Raw genomic sequence first — 12,090 nt, 5'->3', positions numbered from 1 at the left:
AGCCTAGGCTTGTTTGTACCTGTTCTTCTTAGGAAAACTTTCCAAGTATTCAAAGGGAATTGAGCTTTGTGATCTAAGTATTTGGTCGCTGCAGCTATAGCTTCACTAGGGCCAGGTAGAGACTTTTGCTTTACTTTTCCCCAAACAAATGAAGTGTCTCTCTCTCTCTCTCTCTCTCTCTCTCTCCCCCCCTTTCTCTCTCTCTCTCTCCCCACCCCACCCCCTCCCCCCCCCCGTTTCTCTCTCTCTCTCTCTATGCTGAGCTGCTTGGAGCTGGAGGAGGGATGACACAAGCACCCCTGTGGCCACCACTGGGACTGTGCTGGGTGAGACCCAAAGCCAGCACAAAACTGGGTCTCACACAGAGCCCACAGCAACCACTGCCTGGCTTCTGTTTATGTTCCCTCGAGGTCTAAGGGCTCTACAATCAGCAAATTGCAAATCCAGCCAGGCTTCTGTCTAGAAGGCAAATCCAGTCATGCATGGCAACTTCAGGGCAGCAAGCTCCACCTGAGCCCAGGGTGGGTCCAGAAATGTCATATAGGAGCCAGGGCCTGGAGTCATGAACCTTATGAACCTATTTGGTATTCCATTATAGGTTCATTATCCTTATGAACCTATTTGGTGTGTCTGAACTGGCACCCAAGCAACAAAACAATGTCCTTCTCACTCTTTCCTTTCCTTCCCTCAAGTAGAAGGAGTATCTCCTCATGGCCATCATCACCCCAGGGCCCATAGTAAGTACTGCCTGGCTACTGCCGATGATCAAGGCCCAAGGGCTCTTCAACTTGTGGTGAATGCTGCCAGTCCTAGATCTTTACCTTCAGGGAAGTAGGCTCCCTTCTGGTCCAGGGTGGGTCAAAAAATGCCATCCAGGAGTGAAGGACTGGAACTAGGGACCCCAGGAGCCCCCTTGGTGCTGTACCTCCTTGTCGCCAAGTCAATATTTAAGCTGAAAGACAAAGTCTCCTTTACTCTTTTCTCTCCTTTCCACAAGCAGAGTCTCTCCTCATGGCCACTGAAAGCCAACATGATACTGTGTCTCACTCAAGGCTCCTGGTGAGTATGCCTGGCTACCACTGATTATTCAGGGCCCAGGGTCTCTTTAGTCAACAGGTGATTAATCCTGCCAGAACTGCATCCTTTCCTTCAAGGCAGCAGGTTCTCTTCTGGCTCAGGGTGTGTCTAGAAATGTCATTTTGGAGTAAGGGCCTGGAATGGAGGCCTCATGACTCTGCCCAGTACCCCACTGTACTGTGGTTTAACTGGTATGCAAGTGGTAAGACAAAGTCCTCTTTACTCTTCTCTCTCTTCTCCTCAAATGGAAGTAAGGGGTATCTCCTGGAGCTTCGAGTTGAGCTACCTGGGTTTAGAGGAGAGGTGACACAAGCACTCCCTTGGCCACCCCAGCTGGTATCTTGCTAGGTCATGTGTACCCCAAGTCCACTGGCTCTGAGCCTAGAACAGCACCAGGATTTGACCAGGAATTCCAGTTCTTGTGGCCTAGACTGCTTTTCGTGGTTATTTAGGGACCCTGAGTGTTTTCGCCAATGGTAGGAGAGCTAGCCAGAACTCAGGTTCTGACCACTGGCTACATTCTGCACTGTGTTGCTTCTTCTGCGACAGGGCAGTACTGAGTTCCAATGCAAAGTTATACAATCACTGTGTTCTCCCTTCTGCAAGCGCACAAATTCTATTTCTGTGGCACAGGGCCATTGCTACTGCTGGGGCATGGTGGAGGAGTGGTGTCAGCAATTACAGACTCTCTTTCCTTCTCTCTTCAGTACTTCTTTCATTGATATAATATTAAAACTAGGGGCCGGGCGTGGTGGCTCAAGCCTGTAATCCCAGCACTTTGGGAGGCCGAGACGGGTGGATCACGAGGTCAGAAGATCGAGACCATCCTGGCTAACACGGTGAAACCCCGTCTCTACTAAAAAAAAAAAATACAAAAAAACTAGCCGGGGCGGTGGCGGGTGCCTGTAGTCCCAGCTACTCGGGAGGCTGAGGCAGGAGAATGGCATGAACCCGGGAGGCGGAGCTTGCAGTGAGCCGAGATCGCGCCACTGCACTCCAGCCTGGGCGACAGAGCGAGACTCCGTCTCAAAAAAAAATAATAAAAAAAATTAAAACTAGGTACTGTGATCACTCACCTGATTTTTGGCTCTCATGAAGGTGTTTTTTGGATGGATAGTTGCTCAATATGGCATTCCTTGAGGGGGTTTGGGGGGAACAATTGCTGGAACATTCTATTTGGTCATCTTCCTACTTAACTTTTAATTGTGATGCAATAATTTATTCAGATAAAAAATGTAATGATGTAATCAACAACGGTAAGCAATTCTTGTAGGAACAGAACTAAAATATATTAATAATTGATTGTTTATTGGACACTGTGTTAAGTACTTTTTCAAACAAGATTGAGAAAGATAAAGCCTAAGAGAGAGCCTAATCTTATGATTGGACAACAGTGGCCTTTGAAAAGCAGTTTCATTAGAGAGGTAAACCAGAGTTGGTAGGATTAAATAATGAGTGAACATTGAAAAAGTGAAAGTAATGTGTATGGGCTCCTTCTTCAAGTTCAGCAATAAAGGGATGGACAGATGAGGCAGCTTGAGGAAATGGCAGGGTAAAAAAAATCATAGTAACTTATTTTTCTATTATATAATATGGGCCCAGTGTAGATACTTTGGAAGAACAGAGAATTATAAAGAAAAAATAAAATGGTTTATGAGCTTTAAATAAAAATAAACAAACTACAAGTCTATACTTCCTACATAAGTTCATATCAAAGAAACCTGAATACTAAGCTATTTAAAAGTTAGTATACAATTTAGATTTCTAACTAATCAAAGTATATTTCTATTAAGAATAAAAAAAGGAGAGGTCAAAAAGTGACTTTTTAAAGGGAGAGATTTATTTGAAGAAAAATTGTGGAAGTGGCTAAAGGTACCTGATACTGCTCAAATATTATTTTCCTTGTTAATATCAAGAAACTTTTGTTGATAGAAGTGGTCTAGAAATTTAGAATGAAAATAGGGTGGTACCATCTCAAATACTTTTTTGTAAAGGAGATGTAGTATAAATAAAATAAATTACAATAGCCATAATTGTTCCATGCAGATCACATAATCAACAAGGCAGAAGCAACTTGGTGGGGTATTAAAATAGCTGAGCCAATCAGATTGTATGTTCTTGTTATTTGGAACATCCAGACCTAACCGGCAATAAGCATACATTCAGTATTCGTGCTTTCATTCATGTTTTAAAAAGTGCCTACTATGTGCAAAATGTTTCCCTAGAGCCTGTGATAGACATAAAGAACTACGGCACAGTAGTTGGCCTCAGGACAGGTACAGTCTAGTTGGAGAAGATAAGACATTACCAAATGCTGTCTTTTAATTTAGAAATTTTGTAGTGGCCAGGCACGGTGGCTCACGCCTTGTATCCCAGCACTGCGGGAGGCCAAGACGGGTGGATTGCCTGATGTCAGGCGTTTGAGACCATTCTGGCCAACATGGTAAAACTCTGTCTCTACTAAAACTACAAAACTTAGCCGGGCGTGGTGGCTCACATGTGTAATCCCAGCTATTCAGGAGGCTGAGGCAGGAGAATCGCTTGAACCAGGGAGGCAGAGGTTGCAGTGAGCTGAGATCGCACCACTGCACTCTAGCCTGGGCAACAGAGTGGAGAAAAAACCAAAAGAAATTGCAGGGGCCTTTGAAAACAGTATGCTGAGAATAGATAGGGCTCAAGGACAGTATCTCCAATTGAACTTTTAATGAACTCCCATAGGCGCCAAGAAGGCGGGCAGATAAGGAAGAGCATAGAAACAAAGAACTGAGTAGAAGGTTACATCTGGGAAAAGAAAGTTTGTTTTGCATTGCATTCTTTCTGCTGACGTGGGGTTTATGGAGTATAAATAAAGTGAGGCGGAGGCGCTGAGCACGGCCGCCATGTTCTCTGTGTGTCTTTGTCTTTTGTGTGTTCTTTCATTCTCCACCACCCCCGGCACGGACCCCAACAAGTGGCGCAGCGAGCAGGGTCAGCACGGGTGAGTAGGGGAGAACAAGAAGGGGAACCCCCTAGGGGCGGGTAAGGCCCAGATATTGTTAAGGGGAACCTTCTTAAGCTTTCATTATGGGGAATTCCATCTCTCTGGCCTCAGAATATTTACAGCTGTTTCAAGGACTATTGCTGTCTATAGGAGTAGAAGTGAAAGAAAAAGACTTTGAAGTGATTGTTTGCCCATGTTGAACAACATTGTTACTGGTTTCAGTATCAGACTAAAGTGCAGCTGAATCGCAGAGAATGGTTACAGGTAGTAAAAACTCTGCTTAGAGCTCTCCAGTTAGGGGATATTATGCCTCTAAAATTGTGGACCTTGTGTGACTCTATCACTCAGACATTAGAGTTACTTGAGACTGATTCAGAGTGTGGTAATGTAGCCACAGGAGGAAAGGTATCTGAGGATTTGGAAAAATAAATAAATAAATAAATAAATCTGAAATGGAGCCCATTTGTGCCAGGATAACAGAGGATGGGGGGGTAGCAAAAGGGGGAGAAGAGAAAAAGCCAGCTCTTCCTTCTTCTAAGGGAAATTCTGACATGCAGAGTATTATGGAAATGCTTCAACAAATATTACAGATATATTCTTCTAATTCACCTTTGCGAGCTTTCCCTGTTTCTTTTCCTTCTGCCCTGTTAAAAGAGGATTTTCCAGTGCCTCCAACCCCCCGGCTTCCTTATCTTTACCTTTGTTTGGCAAAGTTGAAGCCCTGTTCACATCAGACATACTTTAAATTTATACTAAACACCTGTTTAATATGTCAAAACCAGTGTATATGTATATCTTGTTGTTTGTTAAAATATTATGAGTATTTCAATAGTTAATAAATAAGCACATTAATATTAACTATTAATATTAATATAGTATTAATAACCCCAGCTAGGAAATTGTTATGTTATAGGGGTGCATAGGTTCCACCAATTTACACTCCAAACAGAAGTTGAGTATTCGAGTTGCTTAACACATTAACTACCTCTTGATATTTTCTGTGTTTTTAAATTTTAACCATTGTATTGTGTATGTAATGATTCTCAATTTGGTATTAATATACATATTTCCTAGTGAGTAATGATGTTAGACATATAGGTTTATTGTCATTTCTTTGTTCTGCTACTTTTGGTTGGGTTATTTACCTTTTCCTATTAATATGTTGGGATTCTTTATATTTGGGGATATGAGTATTATTATATATTATATATACTTTTAATTAAAAAAAAATTTAAGGAGCTGGATCTGTTTCCAATTATTTGTGCTTCTTTTGCTCCTAATGCTCAGTTTTCAAATGGTGGCAATAATGTCCAATTTAATGCCTTACAAATAAATTTTTAAAAAGAAATGAAAGCTGCCATTTCTAACTATGGACCTCAATCTCCTTTTATCCTTGGTCTTCTTGATATTTTTCATCAGAAAATTTGATAATTCCTATAGACTGGAAGACTTTGGCGAAGGCTTTTCTTGATCGTTCTCAGTGGTTACAATTGCACAGCTGGTAAATGAACAAGGCACATGTATAGGCTAGGAAAAATTTTATGTGTGATCCCCCTGGACCCACTGAGGAACAACTCACAGGCACGGGCCAATATGCTACTCTTAATGCTCAGGCTGGTCTAGATGATGTTGCCCTTACTCAAATCAAGACTTTGTTTTTAAGGGCCTGAAATAAGGTAGAGATAACAGGAAAATGTTCCCTTTCCTCTGTGAAGATTTTATAGGGCACAAATGAACCATATCTATATTTCGTAGCCCATCTTCAGGATGCTGTCTTCAAAATTGTGGGTGCTGGCCTTGCTTCAAAAATTTTGTTACAAACATTGTCTTTTAAAAATGCTTATGCTGACTGTTAAAAATTGTTAAAATCGTTAAAGGCCAATGGGGCCAATTTAGATAAATATATTAAAACTTGTGTTAGTGTTGGAGGGGCTATTTATCATGCTCAATTATTTGCTGGAGCTTTGTCTAAAGCCTTAAAAGGAAATAACAAACAAGGTGTTTGCTTTCAGTGTGGTAAACCTAGACATTTCAAAAAAGAATGTCATAAAAATTGAACACTTTTATCCCTCAAGGCAGAAAGCTGCCTTCAGAGGTGTACAAATATTGTGGTAAAGGTCGACATTGGACAAATAAATGTCGTTCCAAAACTGATAAAAGTGGAAATTTACTGTCTCCTCTCCTGGGAAACGGGAGTCGGGGCCCACAGGCTTGGGGCCCCAACAATTACAATACAAGTCTACTACAATATTCAGTGAGCAATGGCCTACAACATTAAGGAATAAATTCAAGTCCTCCTTAAGGATCCCACACCTTACCCCAGTTTCTCAGCTTTATGCGGCAACTAAGCAGAGCGCCGCTGCTGACTTAGCTATTACTCAGCCTTATACTTTGTCTCCTAATAGAGGAGTATATAAATTAGCTATTAGAGTGTGTGACCCTTTGCCAAAAGGACATGTAGGACTTTTGTTAGGTCAAAACAACAGTGCTATACGGAAGTTAATGATGATTCCAGAAATCATTGATCTTGATGTTACTAATAAAATTCTTATTATGGTACAAGTTTCACAATTTATACGCCTAGAGGCAGGGGAACGTATTCTCAATAGGGAGGATTTGGTAGCACAGAAAAAACTGTTTTTTGGGAAACTTTAGTTTCTAATCAAAAGCCCTTATGTTCATTGCATATTAATGGAATAGTTTTTAAAAGGTTAATTGATATGGGGGTGAATATGTCTATTATTTGTTTAAATTAGTGGCCTATACAATGGGAAAAAAGACAAGTTTCAGTTATACTCACTGGCTTGGGTGCTGCTTCTGTGATTTATCAAGATGTAGAACCTTTAACCTGTGTCGGTCCTAAAGGTCAACAAGGTCAAGTGTTTTTTTTTATTTTTATATTGTTCCTATCAATATTAATTTTCGGGAACAAGATCTTTCACAACAATTTGCTGCTTTTTTAAACATTCCTCATATTTCCTCAGCTGCCAAAAATATGATGTTCAAAATGGGCTACAATCCTTTAAACTCATAGCCACCACTCCTATTTAGGTGAAACAGTGACCATTATTTAAAGAAATACTTAGGACTCTAAAAGAGCAAGTCAAAAAACAAATGGCCAAGAGGAATATAAAGCCACGTATTTCTGCATGGAATTCCCGTCTTTGTCTTGTCTTAAAACTATAAATGTTTACATTAAACCTAGGGAAAGTTTACAGCCTGGTCTTCCTAATCCTGCCCTTATCCCACAAAGTTAAAACCAGAGAAAAGCAGCAAGATGCTTTTGTATCATTACAAACTCAGCTTTCTTTCTACTCACTTAATATTGCCACAGAAAAAATTTACCTGGATTTTCTTATTCAATATTTAGGTTATACCTTGGGGGCACAAAATATTCGACCCCAAAAAATTCAAATTCGATGTGATCATTTAAAAACATTAAATGATTTTCAAAAGTTTCTAGGAGACATTAATTGGATGCGTCCTGTTTTAGGAATACCAACATATCAGTTATAACATCTTTTTTCTATTCTAGAAGGAGACAGTCACTTGGACAACTCACGCCATTTAACTCCTTTGGCTTTACAGGAACTCCAGCTTGTTGAAGAGCAACTTCAAAAGGCCCTTCCTTTTGTTTATTTCATACTTTACCTTCTCCCACAGGAATGATTCATCAAACTAATCGACCACTAAAATGGATCTTTTTGTCCAATAAAATATCTAAATGCTTGGCTACTTATATCGATCATTTAGCTGAACTGATCATCAAAGGACAGCATCACTGTGGACAACTTTGGGGAGGAGATCCTTCCTTAATTATCTCTCAATTCACTCATAGTCAGATCACTTATCTTCTTGCAACTTCTGATTCTTGGCAAGAAGCTTCATCAATCTTGAGTTACAGTTTATCCTTATCCCTCGGTGCAATAGGGAGAATTGTTTGCTATTCTCATGGTCTTACTTGATTTCCCTACTACTGGTTGTAACATTGTTAGTGATTCTCAATACGCCGTTTATGTTACTTCTTATATTTCTCAGGCCACTTTACCTCTTTGTGCTACTTCTTCTCTTCAGAAATTCTTTTCTTTTTTATCCTTTACTTTGAGCCAATGTCGAGCTCCTTTATTCATCACTCATCTTCGTTCTCATTCTCAACTTTCTGGACCATTAGTTCATGGTAATACTCAGATTGATTTGCTTTTAATTGGCCACCTACATGCTGCAGAACAAAAATATACTCTACATCACACTAATAGTTCTGGCCTTCAACGATGGTTTCATTTAACTCATAAACAAGCTCGTTCTCTTATTCGAGCTTGTCCTTCCTGTGCTCCTTTGAGCATTCCATCCTTCCATCCTGGGGTTAATCCACGAGATGTCCCTTCTTTTGGATGATTAAAATGTTCATCATACCATTGATACCTTTTCTCATTTCTGTTATTACTCATCTCTTAGTTTGTTTCGCCATCATGGGCATTCCTCTTATACTTAAAACTGATAATGCCCCTGCTTATGTCTCTCATAAATTACAAGTTTTCTTACAGCAATACAATATTCAACATATCACCGGTATCCCGGGCAACAGTCAAGGTCAAGCCATCATTGAGCGCGCAAATTTAACTTTAAAAACTTAACTATTAAAACAAAACAAAAAGGGGGAAATGAGCCCCCCAGAAACCAGATTTTGAAACCAGATTTTGAAGGTTCTTTTTACCTTAATTTTTTTGAATCAATGGAGACAATTGCAAGACTCTGCTGTCGTAACCCATCTTTCCTCAACTCCCTCGGTGATAGTCCCCGCTGACAGTTTAAAGGTTTGGTATCCTAATGAAGAAGGTAAGTATGTTCAAGGGCAAGTTCTAAAACAGGGACGGGGCTATGCTCTTGTCCTTACAGGGAGCAGACCTGAGTGGTTTCCTACAAGATGATTGAAACCCTGTTGAAAAGAAAACTGGATTCAGCATGCATTTCTTCCTTTGTTAGATGTGCCTCGGCGGGGGACTTATTTCTCTTAGTGAGGCTTTGTATGAATATTGGACTTATATTCCCTTTCCACCCTTGTATCAGGGAGTTGCCTGGGAGGCGGCAGAAATTAAGGTTTTCACCCATAACGTTACTTGGATGCCGTCCCCCTATATGGACAAGGACAACATAGAACGGGAAACAGCAATTATAATCAGCACATACCAATTTGGAGTGGAAGGACTTCCAATATATATGGGAAATAGTCCTCATTGTCTCCGAAAATCGCATGAAGCTTGGGCTGTTCGTTATAATCATAGTCATGTGGCTGCTAATACTGTTATTATTGTAACTAGAAGTTTTTAATATAATCATACTGTATATAGTAATGAAACTATTCCTAGTTCTTTACTTTTTTGTCCTATTCTAGAGGTTTCTCCTAATATTGAGGTGCTGGAGTGACAACAATGTTGGGGAACTAAACCCCGGATTTTATTAGAATACAATGGGATGCAAATAACTGATTGAAGTGTGCACGGTGATTTTCAAACAAAATTTAGTCACATACCTTTGAAATGACACTGGGTAAATAAAAGTATTGCTGCTAACAGTAATGAAACCTTGGTATGGCGTGAAGGAGGCCTGAAGTACAGAGTTATTTTTGGAAGTTGTTAGTTGCAGGCGATGCCATTAGCACTTTTGTGGGGAATATGCCCCTTAATCTTTCTAACCCGAATAACTCCTTTCATATTCAGTTATATCGAAATACCTCCTGATATATTATTGCTTGTGTCCATAAGCCCTACCTATTATTAGCAGGGAATTTGACATGGGATAATGATACGGGGATTGTTAATTGTACAGATACGTGTACATTTTTGTCTTGCCTCAATCATTCCTGGTGGCACAACTTTACTGAGGATATTTATAACCTCAGGGCTCGTAGGGAAATTTGGCTACCTGTTAACCTTACGTGACCGTGGGGGGCATCACCTCTTGAGACTTATATTTGGACTTCTCTCCAGCGAACCCTCCGTGCCCTTGGACTTATAATTGCCTCAGTGATGAGCCTTGTCGCCATCGTCTCCACTGCGGCCGTAGCAGGGCTCGCTCTTCATCAAAGCATACAAAATGCTGAATTTGTGCAGCAATGGCACGAGCAATCTCACCGGTTATGGCTTCAACAATGAAACATTGATTCTCAACTTGCTGAAAGATTGGACAACATGGAACAAGCCTTGACATGGCTTGGAGATCAGCTCACTGTCCTCAGTACTCGGATAACATTACAATGTGATTGGAACTCCACTCAATTTTGTGTAACGCCTGTGCTTTTTAACATCTCTCAAAATTGGACCGTAATCCAAAAATTATTAATAGGCCATAAAAATATTAGTTTGGACATCCAAGAGCTCACTCAGAACATTTCCGAAGCATTTCGACAACAATTACATGTGTTGTCCGGAACTGTAACCCTTCAGGAGCTGGGTCAGCGCCTTGCTGCCTTTAACCCATGGACCCAGATGAAGACATGGATTTCTACAATCTCTGGAAGTATATTGCTTTGGGCACTTGGATTGAGTCTACTTCTTTTGGTGATTTGATGCTCCCTCCGTCGCCTCCAAAAACAAAAGAAAACACAGGAACAAATATGGGCTACCTTTTTAGGATTGAGGCAAAACAAAAACAAAAAGGGGGAAATGCAGGGGCCTTTGAAAACAGTATGCTGAGAATAGATAGGGCTCAAGGACAGTATCTCCAATTGAACTTTTAATGAACTCCCGTAGGCGCCAAGAAGGCGGGCAGATAAGGAAGAGCATAGAAACAAAGAACTGAGTAGAAGGTTACATCTGGGAAAAGAAAGTTTGTTTTGCATTGCATTCTTTCTGCTGACGTGGGGTTTATGGAGTATAAATAAAGTGAGGCGGAGGCTCTGAGCGCGGCCGCCATGTTCTCTGTGTGTCTTTGTCTTTTGTGTGTTCTTTCATTCTCCACCACCCCCGGCACGGACCCCAACAAGAAATTTTGTAGAAAACTAAGCCACCTGGGTAGAGTGTGAGGTACTTATTGTTAGAAGAATATTTGCTGTTATTGTCAAATTCTATAGATTTTCAATTTCAAGGCATATATTTTCAAGTTTGTTGTTGGGTAATAGATAAAAGATGCTTATGGTAAAAATTTATTCAAAATGACACAAAAAAGCATTTGTTTTTATATATCATATATTTGTATATCTTACCAGGACATAAGAGATGCCCTATTTTTTAAGATATTAGTTTTTACTTCATTAGCTTATTATTTCATTTCCTTCTCAATTTTACCTCTATCCCATGACATGCAATATGCAGCACTTGGTAGGTACATTCCAAGTCAGCATAATGCTTGGCCAGTTGCCATTTCCTGTTCTCTTTATATAATTTCTACAGTATTTTTTCTAAACATTTTTTCTATGATATAATCTATCTTCCTCTTCTGTTTGTTGTATTTCTTTTGTTGTTGTTGTTTTAGCTTAATCACATAACCCAACAGGGATCAAAAAATTCTTATTTCAACAGCTTCTAATCTTCTATGGAATTCTTCCTAGACCTATGGATTAACATCTACGTTCAATATTCTAATCTACCAAAGAGGAATTACACTGAGCTTAACTTGCTTCTTTCAACCTAGGAGAGCAACTCAAAACAAAAAAAAAAAAAAAAGAGAAAAAGAAAAAAAGTAGAATAATTGAACTCACCAGCTTCTTGATTTGAAATCTTCATAATATAGCTTCCTTATTTTGACAAGAATTCCCTAGATGTTAGACTCACCGATATTCAAATTTAAGGGCAAAAGCATCCCAAAGGCAAATATAAATTACTTTTGAATTACTCAACCTCTGCTTTTCCCAATATAGACAATTGAGTTGACATTATATTTTACACAGTGAAAAGTGAAACCTTCGGCTAGCAATTAACTTTTTATATAACTTTGAGATATTGTAGCCGAAAGAGATAGAGTACAGACATTAATAATTCTTTTTAAATGTTACATTTAAAATACCTTTAAAATTGGGTCATAATGAGTAATTCTTG

At 39.7% G+C, this 12,090-nt stretch overlaps 1 long non-coding RNA gene across 1 annotated transcript; it reads left to right on the top strand.

Moving 5' to 3' along the window:
- Positions 1–3,715: 3,715 nt before the first annotated feature.
- On the top strand, positions 3,716–10,979 carry LOC144329874 (uncharacterized). The gene is made up of 2 exons (XR_013395596.1): positions 3,716–4,054; positions 8,954–10,979. It is a non-coding gene; the product is annotated as an uncharacterized LOC144329874 (long non-coding RNA).
- Positions 10,980–12,090: the final 1,111 nt, after the last annotated feature.

The sequence above is a fragment of the Macaca mulatta genome, chromosome 7, assembly GCF_049350105.2.
Source record: "Macaca mulatta isolate MMU2019108-1 chromosome 7, T2T-MMU8v2.0, whole genome shotgun sequence".
Classification (NCBI taxonomy): domain Eukaryota; kingdom Metazoa; phylum Chordata; class Mammalia; order Primates; family Cercopithecidae; genus Macaca; species Macaca mulatta.
Note: the sequence above shows the minus strand (reverse complement) of the source record. Positions and strands in the feature narration are given on the sequence as shown.